The sequence below is a fragment of the Globicephala melas genome, chromosome 10, assembly GCF_963455315.2.
Source record: "Globicephala melas chromosome 10, mGloMel1.2, whole genome shotgun sequence".
Taxonomy (NCBI): domain Eukaryota; kingdom Metazoa; phylum Chordata; class Mammalia; order Artiodactyla; family Delphinidae; genus Globicephala; species Globicephala melas.
The window spans coordinates 29802063-29821355 of NC_083323.1; positions in this window are offsets into that span (position 1 = coordinate 29802063).

Genomic DNA, 19293 nt, shown 5'->3' on the forward strand with positions numbered 1-19293 from the left:
CTGCAAAGTAATCAGCAATCAGACAGAAGAAGCAAACTGGCTGAAGTGGTATGCCAAAATCAGCTTGTAGACAGGACAACACTTAGTGTTTGATCCTGAAAGAAATGGAGTGCTGCTGTAGTGCTTTAAACAGGGCAGGATCATGATTCCAATTTGAATTCTTAAAAAAGCACTCTAAATTCAGGTTGGAAAATGGATTAGAAAGAGGAGACATTGTAAAAATGGAAGCAAAATGTAATAAGTTCTATAAGAGAAGTGGCACATATATTTAAACTCTCTGAAGACATCTTTCTCTACTTATACTGCTGAATTTCTCTTTCTGCCTTCACCTTCAGGACTATTACTCTCAATGACTTCCTTTCTACCTCCTCTGTGGCTGAGCCATGGATTCCTCTTCTTGACATTCCTGTGTCTCTTCCATCTTCTCCCAAGCCAATCCTCTGTCCTTAACAACACCTGTACTTCTCTCCTGTCTTGGAATTTCAGTCAGCCTCAATGTAGTCAAAACTTTTTTGTTGATTCATATACTTCTGTGAATTGTGACAGATTTGAAGTATGACTGGTCACTGGAATTATTTAGGAAACTTTTTCAAAATATAGATTTCTTAGCTTTACCTCCAGAAACTCCCAATCAGCAGGCATATGGTGGTCTTAGACCTTTATATTTTTAATGGTTCCCCTGAACAAAACTGATGATCATCCATGTTTGAGAAACTTTGTTATTAGACTGTTATCAAATTCATATCTTAATAACTTTGTTATAGAAATCTTCTACCATCTCTTAAGTTTCCAGAGGCCACTTAAGGGGCATGTTGGAAATTCAGCTTTTGAAGTCATAATCCAGTCATTTGCCAGTGATTTGTCCAAGGCTGGCAACATCCTTTTCTTCAGTGACAATAGCTCACCAGTTATATGCCTGTCCTCAGTGACAGAAAATTGTATCTCAGATCTAAAATAACATGGTGGATTTTTCTAGATCCTGCAGCCATATTTTATTAACAATTTGATACTAGTTGCACATAATCCTAGTAGTAGCAATAAACATTTTGATGCTGTGTCATATTAGGAGAAAATTTTCCTGATTTTTTTATTACTCACTTAAAAGGTTAAGATATCAGGTAATGTGAGAGAAACGAAAACTATAAGCTTATGTGATATGCCTACGAGAAAAAAGCAAGAGCAAATTCAAAAACCCTGAGCTCCCAAATTTCCAGTCTTCTGTTTCTCCCCCGGAGCCGTACTGCCTCCCACACTGCACATGTTGTAAACTGTATGTGGCCCATCTGTTAAGTAGTTTGTTTTCCAAATTTGCAGGGGCTTGGCACTTCTGGACCAAGTATTAGAACTAAGTGTGACATAAATTTTTACCTTTTTAATAATTTTGAACTGCAAGGACACTGGTGTTGTAAAGGGTCCAGGAAACAGAGGAAGTAACGCCTAACGCACAGAAGCAGTACAGCAAGGGTTAAACATCGTGGCTTAGGCAAAGGTATACTTAACACCCGCCATGATGACAGCAGTAGCAATGCTAAGGGCATATTGAGTTTCCAGGTTCAGTTGTGGGCTGAATGTGGGCACAGTTTGGCATTTGAAATTGGGCAGATTCAGACCATGATGTTTTCTCACAATTAATGCAGAGACCATAGATAATAATTATGTTGCTGAGCCTACAGAGAATCTTTACGACTGATCCTCTATTAAACTGGCAAAACAAGAGGATAATGTCTCCAGCACTAACAAGTTGGCAGGGAAGTAGCTGGCAACTCCTCCCACTAATCTTCCATCTGTGCAAACCTTCAGTATGATCCAGGAGATTGTTTCCCCACACAGGTTGTGCCTGCAGTATAATCAAGAGAGAGGGAGACAGAGTGGAGATATCTTTATTGTTTTTGCAAGTCACTGCCATTGGAGGGGGAGCAGTGCATGGGATTGAACACTAATGCTGTTATGTCATTCTAAGGAGAAGTATCTATGCGGGGATTTAGACAGGAAAATAACCATTTCTAAGTGCTGACTAGTCTCAGTGACATAAAAGTAACAGAATAAGAACAGTTTCTAACTGGGATTCATTTTAGAAAAGTCTTTTGTTTCTTTTCATGGAAGCTTGGAAAACCACTTTTGTTTAAAAATATCTTTTCTGTTGATTGCTAACACAGTCCACGGTACTTTCCCAGCCTTGACTCTCCTCCAACATCCTGGGTCAGTTGGCTCAGATTTTGCTCTAAAAGCACAGAGGAGGAGGAGGAAAGGCTTGTGAATGCAAAGGGAGTACACAAAAAGGCTGAGGCACATCCTAACTTTCATCCCTGTAGTGATGTCTGTCATCATACACTTCCGATGCCACCCAGGAAATAGTCCCTGGATGTCCCAGGCAGAAGTAACATCTGCCTCCTCTGAACTCCTAAGCATCATTTGATATTTAACATGTACTGCCCGGTTTTAGAAATATTGAACTGTATTGCTTATTCTTCCTTTTATATGATCCACAGTGCCTAGATTAGGGTCTCATTTAACACACTTTGTCTCATGACTAAATAAATGGATTCTAAGCTGTCCTCATTGAAGGCCACAGGCAGGGAAACTGATCATTATCATCAGGTTACTCACCAAGAAGGCATATCACCAGTGCCTTACTTCATCCTCAGTGGACCCTATGTAATACCAGGTCATAATAGCGAATACTTTGATGCTTTTATGTGCTGAGCTGGTTCGAAGCACTTTATATGTTTCACCCATTTAATTATCACAATAGGAAGTACCTGTTTTTATTATTTCCATTTTGTAGATTAAAAAAATCTAAGTCCCCAAACAGTGGAAATTTTTTAGAATGATACAACTACTAAGTGGGAATGTTGAGACGTAAACTTGAGTGATCTGTCTTCAAAGCTCAAATTCTTAAACACTGCACGTACTGCCTCTGAATGGGATTCCTAAATGTCTACAAAGGACATGAATATACCATTTTTACATCATCTCTAAGACCTTACGTGACAGAAATTTAGAGGAGGCAAATGTTTTAATTACCTGCTTTCTCTTGTGTTCTCATGTGTTCTCCTTCATGGAATTAACTTTGAATACATATTAGGAGATTGAAGAAGTCCAGGAAATTACATCCTTCCATCTCCTCTTCATTAATTCATACCCATACTCCCACCCTACACTTTTTCATTCCCTTCCTACTCTTCCAAACAAGGCAGAGACAAAAAATATAAAATATTATTGCTACCAGAGATGCAAAGATAGGGGCAATTCTTCCTCTCTGGAAGGTTCCGTCATTACCTGAATCATCTATCAACTCTTGTTCATCCAAACATGGTCTCACTGGAGTGTTTCCTTACGTGTAGGCCACTTAGGTGCCTCCCACAGTTCTTCGTTCATAGCTACATTATAGCAATTATCTTTTTAGAAGACTGTTATTTATTTGCACTTAAATCTCCCTTCCTAAGCTATAAATTCCTTGAGAATAAAGACTAGGTCTTTTATTTACTATTCCTAGCTCTGTGCATTATAGCAGACACTTCAAAAGGATGTTCTGAATGAATTAACAAATTCAATACAAAGCCCTCATTTTATAGAGGAAGAAACTGCAGTGGAGGTGGAAATGTAAAGTGACTGCCCATGATCACATAACTACTCAGTGGAAAAGCTGACCTTGAGTCGGCTCCACTTTCCATTATGAATGCCAACTTGTCCTCCCCAGCCTAAATCAAACCTGCCCTCCTTAATACCTGAAAACCATAGCCCAGCACTAATAGCTATCTCCCTTGGATCTTATAATGCTTATAATCTATAACACTCACTTAGCTCTTCTGTTACTACTGCCTTGTATTTTAACCTAGGTGTACATGTGTGTGTTTTACTTCTTTCTGCCTGGATTATAATTATTTGAAAGTTAGAAATGCACCTATTTTTTCTTTTCACAATGCTTTGATTGTTTGAGTGTTTGCACTTGGAAAAATTAGGAATTGATCATCTTATCCACTCTCACCACTTTCATCATCACATGCAACTCCAGCACCAGGCACATGCTCAAGTGCCAGACTTCTGTTTCCATCTATGTGCATAGTTCTGCATCTCCATGTCTCCCCTAGAACCTTCAAAACACTCCTTTGGACCATTATCAACGGTCACAAAACAAAAATCAGACTATTCTGAGATTGGGTTAAGTGGGCTTATTGATTTCCCTTAGAAGATCTCTGTGGAATGGCAGGGGATAATTATCCTGGATAAAGATATTTTTTGTTGTGCAAGTTACAGACACTCTTCAGAATATCTTGAGTAAGTGTGTCTGCAAGTGCAGGAAGCTCTCAGGGCCTGGAGGAACCAGATTGCAAAAGCTGTCAGAAAGCAAAGCAGCTACTTTGCCAGTTTTCCATTCTCATTCTCTGTCCTTCTCTCTCCCTCTCCCTCACTCCCGCCCTCTTTCTCAATCTATCTCTATCTCTGTCCCCCTCTCTACCTCAAGGAACACATGGTCTTTCTTCTGCATGGCTGCTTTATCATTCTCTCTCTCAAGATCTGCTGTCTTTGTTTGTCTACATGTGTACAGGGCAGTTGATGCCCTATACCTCCCAAGTACACTCATTCAAGTAACAGGCATCTCTGAATCCCAATTCCAAGGTTCTGAAAGAGCCAGTAAGATTGCACCAACTTAGGTCAGGTGTCCCCCCACACCGCAACATGGTCTGTTCAGCCCCAGGAGTCATGGTCATGTGGAATAGACATGAGTTTATACCATCTGATATGACCTCTGCTAGACACCATGGAGAAATAAAGAGATGAGAAAAGGGGAAAACTTACTTTCAAAAACTTAATAGTAAGCTGCAGAGCAAGACTAAAGGTATTTTTTTATGACCTCTATTATCTTTCCTGAAATCAAGGAAAACAGAAAGTGTCATCATTAGTTGGTCAGAAAAATGGAGGAACGGTTGTCATTATCTTCCACAGTATTTCACCATTACCCACATCTCAAAGATTCCACCGTCTCTTCTATCCACAGCAAACTCCTTCACTCAGGATGGAGAAAATAGGGAAAAGATGCAGGACCTCTTCAAGCTCCCTATAACACCTAAGATGTGGCTGCCTAGGATGTGGCCCCAGGCTTCTAGGGCTCAACACGATTATTATATCTCCAAACATCACACTAACATCCCAAGCAAATAGGTAAATGAAGAGAATAAGAAAGAAATGCTACCTCTCTTTTAAGGATACTTATCAGAGGTTCCATGCAATGATTCATTATCTCATCGATCAGATCTAGTCACATGATCACACTGAGATGCAAAAAGGGTGAGGATATGTAATCCTTTAACTGGGCAACATTGTGTCCAGCTAAGAACCAGGAATACATTCGTCTCTAAAAAAGAAGGGCAGAATATTTTATAGCTCATTAATTGTCTCTGCCATAACCTTTAGTTCTTGCCCTCAATCTATTTACGTGTCTATAGCTTTTGATCCTGACAATTTTTCTTGGCTCTTTTAAACCTTATCCTCCCCTTGACTACTGTGATACTGAACTATGCTTACACTTCTTCTTTTCTGATTACTTTTCTAATTTTTCTACTTTCCTCAGTTCCTCAATTTCTTCCTACCCTCTAAGTATTAAGTGCCCCAAGGGCTCTGTCTTTTCCTCTTTGTGTCTGTGTCATCCACTCCCATCATTTTAACTACCGACACTATATTCTAACTTATTCTCTCTTCTAACTTCCAAGAACATATTTTAGACCACTTGCTGATCATTTCTAATTGACTATCCTAGCAATTAAGAACTCCAAAAATCGAATGAGGTCTAAGAAAACAATTCAAAATGCAATTCAGAGAAATTTCAGCAGGGAAATTCTGACTCCCCTCATCAGGTAAGGTTGCTCCTTACACACCTTCATTATACCCTGAAGTTCTTCATCAGGCTTACAACAGTTGTAAAAGTTTTACTTGTTTTAACTGTACAATGATTTGTTCAATGTCTGTGCTTCCTACGTAGAAGTCATTCAGAATAACAAATGGACACATAAATGAATGAATAAAAATATCATTTGGTTTACTTCCCAAAGTCCTCATGGGGTGACATTAGCTTGGTCCTCAGTGTATTGCCTGATGTTTTAAACAGACGAAGAATGAGTTGGTACTCCCAGGTAGAATCAACTCCCACATTCACTATGTCCATACACCAATAATTTTCAAAGACGGAAACAAACACCATAGTATATGGAAGAGTTGTGTCAACTAGTCAAGGGCTAGGAAGCCAAATTATATTCAGAAAGTTACCTGATGACCACAGAATCAGAACAAGGGGCATACTCACATGATTCAGTGTTTAGTGTGTCCAGGTCCAGATATGCTAACATATCCATCTTCATAATAAGGATAATTTTGATGATAGGGTCATAATACTTGAAATATGTTTACTTATACTTCTCCCTTGCACAGTCCTTAAGAGTAAGAGATTTGAGTCTGAAAAAAATATATATCATTATCTACCTTTGGGGACTGTTATAAGGACTAATAAAATACCTAGCACAATTTCTCACATTGAGTAAGCACTCAATAACTGGAAGTTATTGCCCCCCTCCCCTCACCCAGGTTTCCATGGATGATCAATCTCTTTTCAAATTAACCTATTTCTTTAGATATGTAAAGTTAGGTCTCAGTCCAATTGGTCAGGGAATCCATTTTTTATGTCTCTATTCTGATACATTGTGTGTTGGTTTAATAGTTTTAACTTTCAGAGGCTCTTATTATCTAAAACTCAGCTTTCTGTAGGCCTCATCAACCTAATACACCAAAAAAGTCATATTGATAATAATAATAATTTGCATTTCCTACTTCCTCTCCCCATCCACTAACGGAAGACCTCCATCTCCCAAGAGCACTCCCTCTACCCACCCAAATACTTCTGAGAGTCTCCAGGGTCAGTCTCACATGGGCTAAATCAGTGTTTCTGCCGCAATGAATATTTTTCCTCTTTTTCTCTGTATTTTCTTCCTATTTCCCTTTATATATGGTCTTGCTTGCCCTCTCTCTATCAATAATCAACTTAGCCCAGCAGCAACACTGAGGAAGAAGCTCCATCATGTCCTCCATTTCTCTCTTCCAAGTACACTTTCACCATCATCTCCTTGCTCTTCAGCCAAAACCCCAAGAAGCTCACATACTTATCAACACATGCCTGTGGACCTCAGGTGGGCAGAGGTGCCTAGCCCTATAATCCCAATGCCTGCTTAGATTCAGTCAGGACATCCTGTTGACTTATTTATATTCTTTTTAAGTTATTGGGCTCCACAGCAATGTAGTTTCTATCTACCTATAATTTCTTTTCAATAACTTCTTATTCTGTGGTCTATATTTCTGGTAATGGTGCCAGGCTCAAAAACTCAGAGTAGTCTCACATCCTCTTTTGTTTCTCACAATCAGTTCCAATTACTGCAGATTTTACCTCCATAATCTCTCTTGTTTTTATTGCCTTCTTTCTCCATTTCACAGATACCAGCCAAGGTGAACCATTAATTAATTACTCTTGCCTAGATTGCTGAAAAGTCCTCCTAATTTGTCTTTTTGCCTCTCCCCTTACCTTCCATCTACACAACAATTTTCTGATCTACAGAGTTTGAATACTGGAGTAAGTCTTGCAGCTCTAAAAGCCATTGAGTCCATGAAAATCAAGTTAAATGGTCCAGACATTTGCCTACAATTTATATCATTGTTTCCTTCCATTTTAGGTAAATCTGATGAACTAGGTCAGTTTTTTTCCAGTTCAGGTTGAAAAAAAATTGTTAGAAGCCAAGCTATACTTCCTTTTGAAAACCAAAAGTAAATGTTCCAGATTTCAAATATAGAAGTTACAGAGATGTACACCCATCAAAGAGGTTGCTATGGGACTGCTTTTATCTTAAATAGAAGAAAGTTAAGCTTGAGAAATAGTTGGAATTATCCATAACCAATTATGGGCAGCTGCCATAGTATCAAAGCAAAAGTAATATGCATGGCATACTCCCCCAAACTATAAACCCCATGAAAATAAGATGGTATCTGCCTTGTATCCTCGGTGTCTAGACATAGGGCCTGATACATAGTTCAAACCAGATATTTATTGAATAGATAAATGAATGAGTGTCTTTCCAGAGTACAGTTCTAATACTTGATAATACTTGTAAATGGAAAGCTTCTTAAGAGCAGAGGCAGTAGCCTATTTATCTTTCTATGCCTAGCGAGACACTGTGCAGTACTTTTCATAGGTCAAACATTCAAAAGGATTGAAATTCTTGATTCTTTTAAAAATTTATAGGTGCATTCATGTATATCACCAAAGCAAGTATTGCTCTCAGCATGGCAATACATAACAGAATCTGGAAATGGAAGAAGAAGTCATAGAAGAAGTTGTCAAGCCTTTAAGGTAAGGACTTCTCAATAAATTCCTTTACAACCTGGTCAGAAAAATTTTAAATGTATGAGCTCACTCAGGGAGAAGCAAACAATCCCTCTCCAAAGGAATTCCCATTAGGAAGGGAGGTCATAACAACTTCCAAGCTTTGTGCATACCATATTCAAACTTTTCACCACTCCATTGTTAAACTTTAGAACAAAGAAAAGAAACCCTTCCTTCTCTCAACAAGAATAGGAAGATTACTGGTGAAAAGATGTTTGCCAGAGTTAGAGTCAGATGACAAGGTAGTCACTAGCTGAGTGCCTTGAGGAAGTTCATACACACTTCATAGCTCAAATGACATATCTATCAAATCCTGTCCTCTGAAAACCATTTTTCAGAGAATAAAAGAAGATCATGTGTGTTAAAGTGCTTTTTAAAATATGAAATGGATAAAGAAGATGTGGTATGTATGTGTGTATATATGTGTGTGTGTGTGTATGTGTATATATATACATATATATATATACATACACACACACACACACATTTGAATATTACTCAGCCATAAAAAATGAAATTTTGCCATTTGCAACAACATGAATGGACCTGGAGAGTATTATTCTTAGTGAAATAAGTCAGACAAGAAAGACAAATACTGTATGTTTTCACTTGCATGTGGAATCTATAAAATAAAACAAATGAATGAATATAACAAAACAAAAACTGACTCACAGGTATAGAGAACAAGCTGGTGGTTACCAGTGGGGAGAGGGAAGAGGGGAGGGACAAGACAGGTGAAGAGGATTAAGAGGTACAAACTACTAGGTATAAGATAAATAAGTTACAAGGATGTAATATACAGCACAAGGAATATAGCCAGTATTTTATAATGACTTTGTATGGAGTATAATCTATAAAAATATTGAATCACTGTGTTGTACACTTGAAACTAATGTAATATTGTAAGTAAACTATACTTCAATTGAAAGAAAAAACGTGAAATGAGATACGTGTTAGGTATTATAATTGCTTCTGCTGCTTTTGTTACTGTTTTATATCTTGGGAACTCTGGTTTGAATTATGAGGATACCTGAATATCAATAATCACCTGAATACACAACCCTAAGGTGTGGCTTCTCAATATGGTTACAAAGAATGCTGTAATAATGAAATTCTCTAAACAAATATTCAGTTTGGGACACACTACATCCCCATAATTCCAGGTGCAAGTTCGAAAGCATCTCAAGGGAGCAGAGGTAATTAAAACTATTTTAATGAAGCAAGAAAAAAAAATCAAAAAAGACCATAGGTATTGCACAGAAGGAAAAGAATGGGAGAGAAATGAGTTGTACATCTAGGATACTGGATACTCCCAATTACATTAAATAGAAAAAAATTCCAACCTTACACTCCCTTGATTATCCTGAATAAAATAATATGGCATTCCAATTTTGTTATTAAAAAACTCAACCCCCCTACTCCAAGACTAATCTCTTAGTTCATCTGCTTTCTTTAATCTGCCATTCTTTATCTCTACTAGTGTTTTCCCTCTGTCCTTTTATGTTTGACGATTTCACTGTTTCATAAATAGTTCAAAGTTTTATTGTCTTTTATTTCTTGCTTAAATTTTTTTCTTCTTCACGCTATCTTATCTTTGTATCAATTTTTCTATTTTCTCTTATTACCCATCATTTTTAATTTCCACTGCTTTTGATCTGCCCTTTACTTCTCTCCATTTCATTTACAGACTGTTCTGGTGTGTCTGCCTTCTATTGATGTTTCCTCTGTTGTTTCCCCCTTTTATCTCTTTCCCAATCCTACCATCTGTCTTACTTTTTATTATTATTTTTTTTTAAACATGGGTGGGTGGCCTTAAAATATTGCAGGAACAATTTGTAACTAGGATATTTAGGGGGAGTAAAACCACAGCAAACATTTATTCTAATGAGTATGTTTCTGTGAGTGTGTGGTGGCAGGTGGTTGACTCAAAGCACTAGGTGGCAGTAGTCCAGATCTGATCCTAATCAGGTGACTGTGCCCCTCCCCCTTCTTCCTTAATGTTTATGCCCTATATATGGATTTTTCTTCAAAAGTTCCTTTGGTTCTCTGCAGCATCTACTTTTGAAATCTAGGACGTGTCACATCAGTTCTCAAAAATAACATAACTTAACAGTTAAGGGTTTATGACTGCTGATTTGAGCCTGAACTGGGGAGAATTGTTTGGTTGATTGGCTTTATTTGCATGAAAGAAAAAAAGAAATACATTTGAAGAACTTAATACATAAATGTGGTAATGCATAAAATACCAATCCAAATGTTTAGTTTGTGAGGTAGAATGTATTTTGAGCATTTCATACAAACATACCTTTCAAGATCTCCAAATCTTGATTATTAGATAATTTGAGTAACCCACTTTGTGTTCTATTGAATATGTAATGCACACCTGCTGCTTTTTGTCTACCCTATACCTTTTTCTTTTTCAAACTGGCCCTGCTCTAACTATTTACTAACTAGGAAACTTTAGACTCAGTATGAAATCTCACTGTTCCTTAGTTTTTCCCATCTGTAAAATGGAAATATTAATGATATATACCTCATGGAGTTACTTAAAGTTTGAATGAGTTAATATATGTAAAACTTTTAGAACAGTAACTGACATATAGTAATATTTTTAATGATACATATTATTTATTCAAGATTTCCTTAGACCTCCTATTATTTTTAAGTGTTAGATCAGGGGCTAAAGATTAAATGGGAACTGTTCCCTGTAACTTATAAATAATGTAATCAGATAATTACAATACAGTATGGTAAAGGTGATGGAGGAGGAAAAACACAGAATTCTCTAGAATGAAATAGGATCAAGTGACTCACTGTTGGGTATGGGAAGGAGAGAGGGAAATCATCCCAGATAAAGTTATATGTTGGTTGAAACCCAAGTATGAGAAAGTTTGACTGGATGAATTGTTGGGGAGAGAAGATTGAGAAAAGTGTTTCTGGGAAGAGAATGAGCATATGCCCTTCGTGCAGGTGTGACTAAGAAGGTAACACTAGCTTTACTCAAGAATTAGGCCATTTGTTTTCCTTAATGCTCCTTGGGATCTGTGAATAATTCATTCTGATTCTCTATAAAGCAAAAGTGAAGAAGTCATTTCAAGGACCAAGAAGAAGCTATTATATAGCCTGGTCTACTGAAATGTGACTATTAAATAATGAAACAGATTTTTAAACAAAATATGGCATGAATCTTTTCTCAGATAACATGCTGATCTCCTCTCTATAGAATGCTACTAAATTTGAATAAGGATACATTCATGAATTATATTTTCCAAGAGTGGTGATGGGTTTATACTCAGTCATCAGTTATTCTGTACTTTGGGCCAAGTGTGTGAATTTGCAAATCAGCTTGATATGGGATGGGAGAAGTGCACAATCTGGAGCTGGGCACAAAATGAAGCCACTGAACATAAGAGCAATAAAAGTCTGGATTATTATTATTATTTTTTTTTTTTTTACAATCAACTGACCTTAGGTTTTACTCGCTGAAATGAGATCACCAAGAACGGGACCTGGAGGGAATGAGTTCCCCATAACTTCTAGTCCCATAAAGATGTAGTCTTGATTTCCCAAATGGATAAAACAAACTTCCTATAGAATGCAAAACCAGACCTGGCTTTGCCCTTTTTTAAAAGCAAACAGCAGAAATGTGGGACAACAGAAATTAGTTTAACTATCCAGAAATTGAGTTGGAAAACCACCTACATATCCTTTCAGGAAACATGTACTTCTGTAAGGCAGAGAATTGTGGACACTTTGTGTGATGAAATATGTAAGAAAAACCCCATGGGTCTGTATGTGGATGCAAAGTGATTAAATTGAGCACTTACTGTAATTGCTTTCTACCATTTAGTCAAGTATTGATTAAAATGGCAGCCATGCCATATGGGCGAGAAAAGGGTCAAGTGTATTTCTAGCTCTGGGTATGTCCTTCCAGTCTTCAACTCTTCTTTTTATGTTCCTCCTTTTATGCATCTCCCTTTGTATATTGAACTATCAGACTTGAAAATACCAGAATTCACATGCTTTTAGTATTATATTTAGTATTATATTTAGTATTATATTTAGTATTATATCTCATAAATTATATCTCATAAATTATATCTCATAAAGCTCACATATCATTAAATATTCCACAATGCCCACCTACAGCACACTGATACATATAATGTATTATCTCCTTCATTTTTCCACCCTTATCAATTCTACCATTACTATTTAATTATACCCTTACTAAACCCATTCAACTATTCCTTGTCTTCTTCCCACCTGAGTTACTTTAAGATGCATAAGTTATGGGTCCTTTTCCTATAAGATTCCACTCAGGTTGGCTTTTAACTTTTAACCCAATTTTTCTACCTTCCAGGGCTAACTACATAGCTCCAGCAATGATCTCCCTTCTTCTTTTTCATACCCCCAGTCCAGTCCCTTAGTATCTAAAAACAGTTAGGTATTTTCCCATCCATTGCAGCTCCACACCAAAACCTTAGTGAACTTGTCCACTTTGGGAAGGAATCAAGGGAAACTCCAAACCAGTAGAGTACATTAAAGGAAATTTTTTAGATATATATTGAGTGAGAACATCAATATGTTCTCACTTATGATGTAATTAAAACATTTCTAAAACATCCCATATTGGATTTGGGATGTGGTAATTCAAAGATAAATGGCTAAGGGTAATGTGAAAATGTGCATTTGCTGTGTATGTGTATATGATGCTGTATATTGGATACTAAAGGCTAACCCATCTGCACCTAGTATGTTGGAGAAGTTTTTCAATAGTAGACAATCCATTGTCCACAACTTATTCCTCTGCCTGGGAAAATCAATGTCCATCTCCAGCAATCTGCTACAGTTCCATTCCAAACAAGGTTTGAACTTGGATACTTGACCTTTTTGTCCCACTCTAGGTTTTTAGAATTGGCGCATTTACAGTCATGATTTTTACCTTGATCTCCCTTCTTCACGTCGTGTAAGAACATGAGGCTTTTGGTATGACTTGTTGAATAGTAAACAGCATCTTAGTAAACTGCAGTTTTTTTCTAATCAGAACATAAACCTGCGCGGTAACATCCCCCTGAGACAGTACAAAGATGATGAAGATGGCCATTGAATCACCCTGGTCTCAAAAGATAATGTGTCTTTGTGCTTACTGAGAATAACACTACACTTCCTTAATATTTTCAGTATTATCAGGTAAATTATAACAATTCAACTTTTATCCCAGATCCTAAGTTAACTGAAATAAAAATTGTCCTTAATCCCAAACCACCAGAGTCTGTTTCAAGCAAAAACTTCAGAACAGATATAGTCTTCAAGTGGTCCTTGTATTTCCTGGTAGAAAAGGGTACACAAGAAAAATAACCAAGCATCAGATGCAGAGACAGCTTCCAGGAAGCCAACTATGTTCAAGAGCAGACCTAAGCTGAGCAGCTATCCTAAGATTGAATTCCAAGAGTCATTCAGGTCATCTTCCTTTTCGCCCAGCCTCCCCTCACCCTCTCAATCAGCCTCAAGGTTTCTAAAACCTGACCAAGCAGTTCTAGTTAGAACAAGCTCACCCTTTAGCTATGGGAGGAGAAACTAGCTTCTCTGGGCCCTGGCCCTGTGGCATTTGCCTGGCAGTGGAGTTTCCAAGAATAGCTATTTTCTGTGGTTTTCTCAATCCCCACTCCCTAGGGAAACCAGGGGGTATAAACATTTTTGGTTCTAAGGTTTAAGCATCAGCTAAACGTTTACCTTGAGTTTTAGCCAGCATCTTATTTCCCAAATCTCAACTTACACAAATCAAAATGCCCACCAGACAGATCAGCAAGTTTCTATTCTGTAACATTAATAGAAAAAGAAATAGTTAAAAGGAGGCTAAGTGACCTCTAGAAAGAGTTTTTGGTTGAGTGGCAGATAGGGCAAGTTAAAGCTGAAAGCCAGCACTTCAGTCTCAGATTAAAGTAATATTATTTTGAGTCACAATTGATGTTAATTGGTAGCAAAGGGAGCTCTTTGAGCACACATCTTTGAGTAAGAGAAATTTAAGAAGGAAACAGAGTATCTCTGAAAATTCATTTGTAATGGAAAATGAAAAGCAGGGCAGGGCACTAAGCAAAAAGTTCACAGCATCGTTCAACCCCAACATGTAAATAATCTTTTTGAGGAAATTTTTTTCACCATTTGAGTCAAAATTAGAGTTACAAATGGAACACTTAGGAATGTCTCCTTAATCTTGGAATGCAAAGATGTTGTATATCTTTTAGTTCCTGATTAACCAACCTAAGCTTTCACCTGTCATATTGGCAGGAAGAGCATTAGAGAACCAGCACAGTGTAGCAGGAAGGAGCACAGGCTCTGGGGCCAGTTTTGCTCCATACCCTCCTCACTTCTTTGTGTGATCTGGAGGAGCATAGGAAGACGAGGTGACTTTCCCAAGATCACACAGTTACAGTCAGGTGGGCTGGTCTGGCTTCCAAATCCAAGCAGTCAGAGCAAGGGGTCTGTTTGATTTAACTTCTGCTCACCATTTTTTTGCCACTCAGTACAACTATGGACAAGTAGCCCTATGAACTGGACAGATAAGGCTATTGGCAAGTAGTTCTATCAGTCTGACAGATAAGGCAAACCCCCATAGATCCAGGTCTCTAAACAGGCCATTGTGGATACGCTGGGAGAATGACTTTCCTCCTCCAAGGCTGAGCCTTTTGTGACAGTGGTGTATTAATTTCCCATGGCTGCTGTAACAAATTACCACAGACTTGGTGACTTAAAACAATAGAATCTTATCTTCTCAGTTCTGGGGCCAGAAGTCTGAAATCAGTTTCACTGAACTGAAATCACGGGGTCAGTCAGCAGGACTGTGCCCCCTGCAGAGGCTTTAAGGGAGAATCCATTCCCTGCTTTTTCCAGCTTCCAGTGACTGCCAGCACTTTGGCTTGTGGCTGCTTTACTCCATTTTCTGCTCCTGGGCTGGGGTCATAACGCCTATTCCTCTTCCCTCTGTGTGTGTGTGTGTGTGTGTGTGTGTGTGTGATGAAATCTCTCTCTGGATCCTCTCAGAAGAACACATGTGATAGCATTTATGGCCCATCTGAATGATGCAGGATAATCTCCCCATCTCAAGGTCTCCTCAAAACACAGAAGGCATAAAATCATTATTCACTTTCCCAACAATAAATGTTCCTGCCTGCCTGTCCTACTGATCATAGGGTTGTACACAATATTTACAGCCTGGAGAAAGTCTGCATCTGCTTGCACTCCTATCTTAGGAAAATGACCAGATTTTTCCAGTGCCTCAGAGATTATTAACCCATCCAAAGATACCTAAGGTGGCTCTTCAGCTTTTCTCTCACTAAAGCAAAGCAAGTAAAAAACTTTGTGCAATGCCAAAATAAATAAATAAGTTCCAATCTGTGCTGTGAGGTGGTGTCAAAATCAGAGAATAGACTATGGAGATGGCCCTGATATATTTTAAGGTAATTTTCCTCTTTTTTTTTTTTGCGGTGCGCGGGCCTGTCACTGTTGCGGCCTCTCCCGTTGCGGAGCACAGGCTCCGGACGCGCAGGCTCAACGGCCATGGCTTATGGGCCCAGCCGCTCCGCGGCATGTGGGATCCTCCCGGACCGGGGCACGAACCCGTGTCCCCTGCATCGGCAGGCGGACTCTCAACCACTGCGCCACCAGGGAAACCCCGGTAATTTTCCTCTTGCTCCCCATTGCAGTCTACACAAGTTTAGTCCCCTGCCTTCGTGGTCGATATTCTCTTTCTTCTAGGCTTGTCCATTTCGTTTATATAATGGTTGGCATGTATGGTTGTTAAAGAGAGAACCCAGAAGGCTGGGGTTCAGAGCCCCGCTCCGCATTTTCCTAGCTATGTAGTCATGGAAAAATTACAAAATCTTCTCTTCATACTTGTTTCTGATTTATAAAATAAAAGCATCTGCTCATTGTCTATTATGAAGATTAAATAAATTAATGAAGTGCTTAGAATGGTGTCTGACACATATTAAGCACACAATAACTTTAGCTATTACTGTCCTCTTTCCCTTCCTTGATGTTTCCCTGTAGAAAACTCTCATTCACTCATTCCCCCTCATTCACAGAAGGCTTTGGCACATGGTTCTCAGGCTTCCTTTCTACTTCATGGGCTGGAGCCATGATAGATGACTTTGGCATCCTCAATGAAGACTTATTTCCAAGATTTTAATCTCCAGGGAGTGTATTTACCTTGAAACTAATAAAACTGAAGCTACAGGGTCATCCCTCATTTGCATATGCCCTGTCCAAGGCCTTAGGAGCTACCTTGTCATTTGTATTTGTAGTTTGTATTCTGCTTTTTAAAGAGGATCCTCCCCCAATGGTATAAGCTCCAGGCCCCACAGGAGCCGAATCCATCCCTGCTTCTTTCCAGTGATTTTCTGCACCTCAACCACATTCTCCACTGGCCACTCTGGAAATTGGCAGCAGCCTAGCCTATGCCTGCATTGAAATCACCTTACCCTGACCACAATGCCCCAGTTCTTCCAGCTTTCTCTCTAGAGTTCCTATAAAATCCATTTTTTGACCGCATAATCATTTTTCTCCATAAATTAGTAGTTATCTTTTCTTAGAAATTGCAGAAATTGTGATTTTATATTTTTTAACCCACAAATAATTTTAAAACTCAATTATTATCGTATATAATATGCCCTAAAAATATTTCAGTCATGAAAAATGAGCCCTTATGCTCCAATACTTGGGAAACCTTGCACTGAAGTTACTAGTTAAATCAAGATACAAACCCAGCACTCATTTTGAACTGTAGATCATCAACTTCCAATGTCTCTATACATCAGGAATTTTCCTTGCCATGTTGGTGGTCACTGGAGTTATATTCACAATGAAATTATGTTCAAGGGCCTCTATATCCACAAAAAATTACCCAGTGTCGCCTATCACTAAGAGCTTTGCCTCAGAAAGGCAAAAAGATAACTTGTATTTTTATCTATGTTCTTTGCTTAGGGCCAAACCTAATATTTCAGAATCTTAACCTTCAAAGATCTAAATTCAAGTGTAATGAGGGAAATCAAAGGTGACTGATGTTTAATGAGCATCAAAGATTGTCTGCGTTTCTTTGATTGTTCTCAAATAATATATTAATGATGAGGTAGTGTAATGTTAGTATATCAGAATTCACACTGCTGGATTTTAATTCCTGACCTGCCAGCCACCAGCTGTGAGACCATAGTCAAATCAACCAAACTTCCCTTGCTTCAGTTTTCTCATTTGTAAAGTAAGGGTATTATAGTATCTGCATAATGGGAATATTTTGAGGATTAATACATTAAAATATGGAGTAGCACCTGACTCATAGGAAACACTCCATAAATGTTCACTATTTTTATTGCCGTATGTCATTTCAATAAGCATGCCATTTGTCAGAGTGTAGAAATATTTCTAATAATACTAAAATTTTGTGTAGGTTTTTACTATGATCATAGTTTTTTCTTAGATTTTACCTTAAATGTAGATTAAGATACTTCTTCTGAGATAAAAAATTACATGGGGCGGAGGGGGAACCTTATGGTCTTGATGTCTAAACCTTAGTAATATAACTGAAGGAATAGAATTCCTGATTGTCTTTGAAATATGCATTTACACATAGGATATAAGCCATAAACTTTAAAGATTAAGAGTGTATTCAAGACTGTGTGTCCTGCCCCAGAAGACTGTTTTTAGAAGGAGTATTCCCTCATCAAACATTTATTAAGGATGACACTGATAATAATTAGGATAAAAATATTAATAAAAATGTATACCCTCATAAGCTTACAATCTAGTAAGAGATAAAGATAACTAAACACACCTTTATCACACTGTGAACAGTGTGTGATTGAATATATAGTGTTTTAGAGTATTTAAGCTTTAAGTTTCTTTTAATTACAAATAAGCCATGTTACCCATATGAAACAGTTTGACCCCTTGTTTTCATGATTATCTTCATTTTAGATTCTTTGTTTACGAATGAATTTATCTTTCTGCCATCACTACCTGAGACCAAGCAAATGTGTTCCGTTCTGTTCCCTTGATGAAGTTTTAGTGTCAAAAAAGGTTAATATACTGGTTAATTTGATCCTTTAAAGAAATTAAATACAGAAGGATTCAATATTACTCAATATAAGTATATAACCCAGAGTCCCCTTACACAGGACATAATTAAGCCCATGTGTCCTCCTGACCAAATCAGTGCCCAGGAAGAGAAGAAATCCCAGCAGACGATTGGTGTGAACTTAAATCAGTTAAACGTCAAATTCTGCGCCCAAGATAGGGCCTGCCTTTCAGTCAATCAAAGCACTGTGCCTTGCATTTTGACACCAAAAGCAGAAAGTCAGAGAACACAGTTAGATCTTTGAAGGCTGTGGATAAAGTAGAAGTGTCTCATCTGAGTCATTCCTTTGTGATGTGTCGAGAAATTGAGGATGTTTCCCAAGGTGCTAAAGGATGTGGAAGCCATTCTCCCACCCACTAGGTGTAGGTGCAGTGCTGTATGGCTGATGCATCACTGGGTGAGGCTGGGTTATGATGCAGCATAAGCAAAGTTCCAGCAATGCAATTGCTTGGAGTGGACCAAATTCAACCCCATGTCAGGATCACAGCACTCAGTAGTGGCTCTCTCTACTTCCCAAGGGCGGAAATCAAAGAGACTGGTAGAATGCAGGCATTGGGGATGGGAGGGTGGGAGTGTGGGGGAGGAAAGTAACTATCTCCCCTTTATATTCATGGAGGGGTACGTGATGTATGTGAAATGAATTATACATCTCAACCTCCTTCACTCTTATCTGGAGTGAATAGACTGCTTTGTCATACAGCTGCCTGAGGCTAATCCTCCACACTCCCACAGTCTTCTC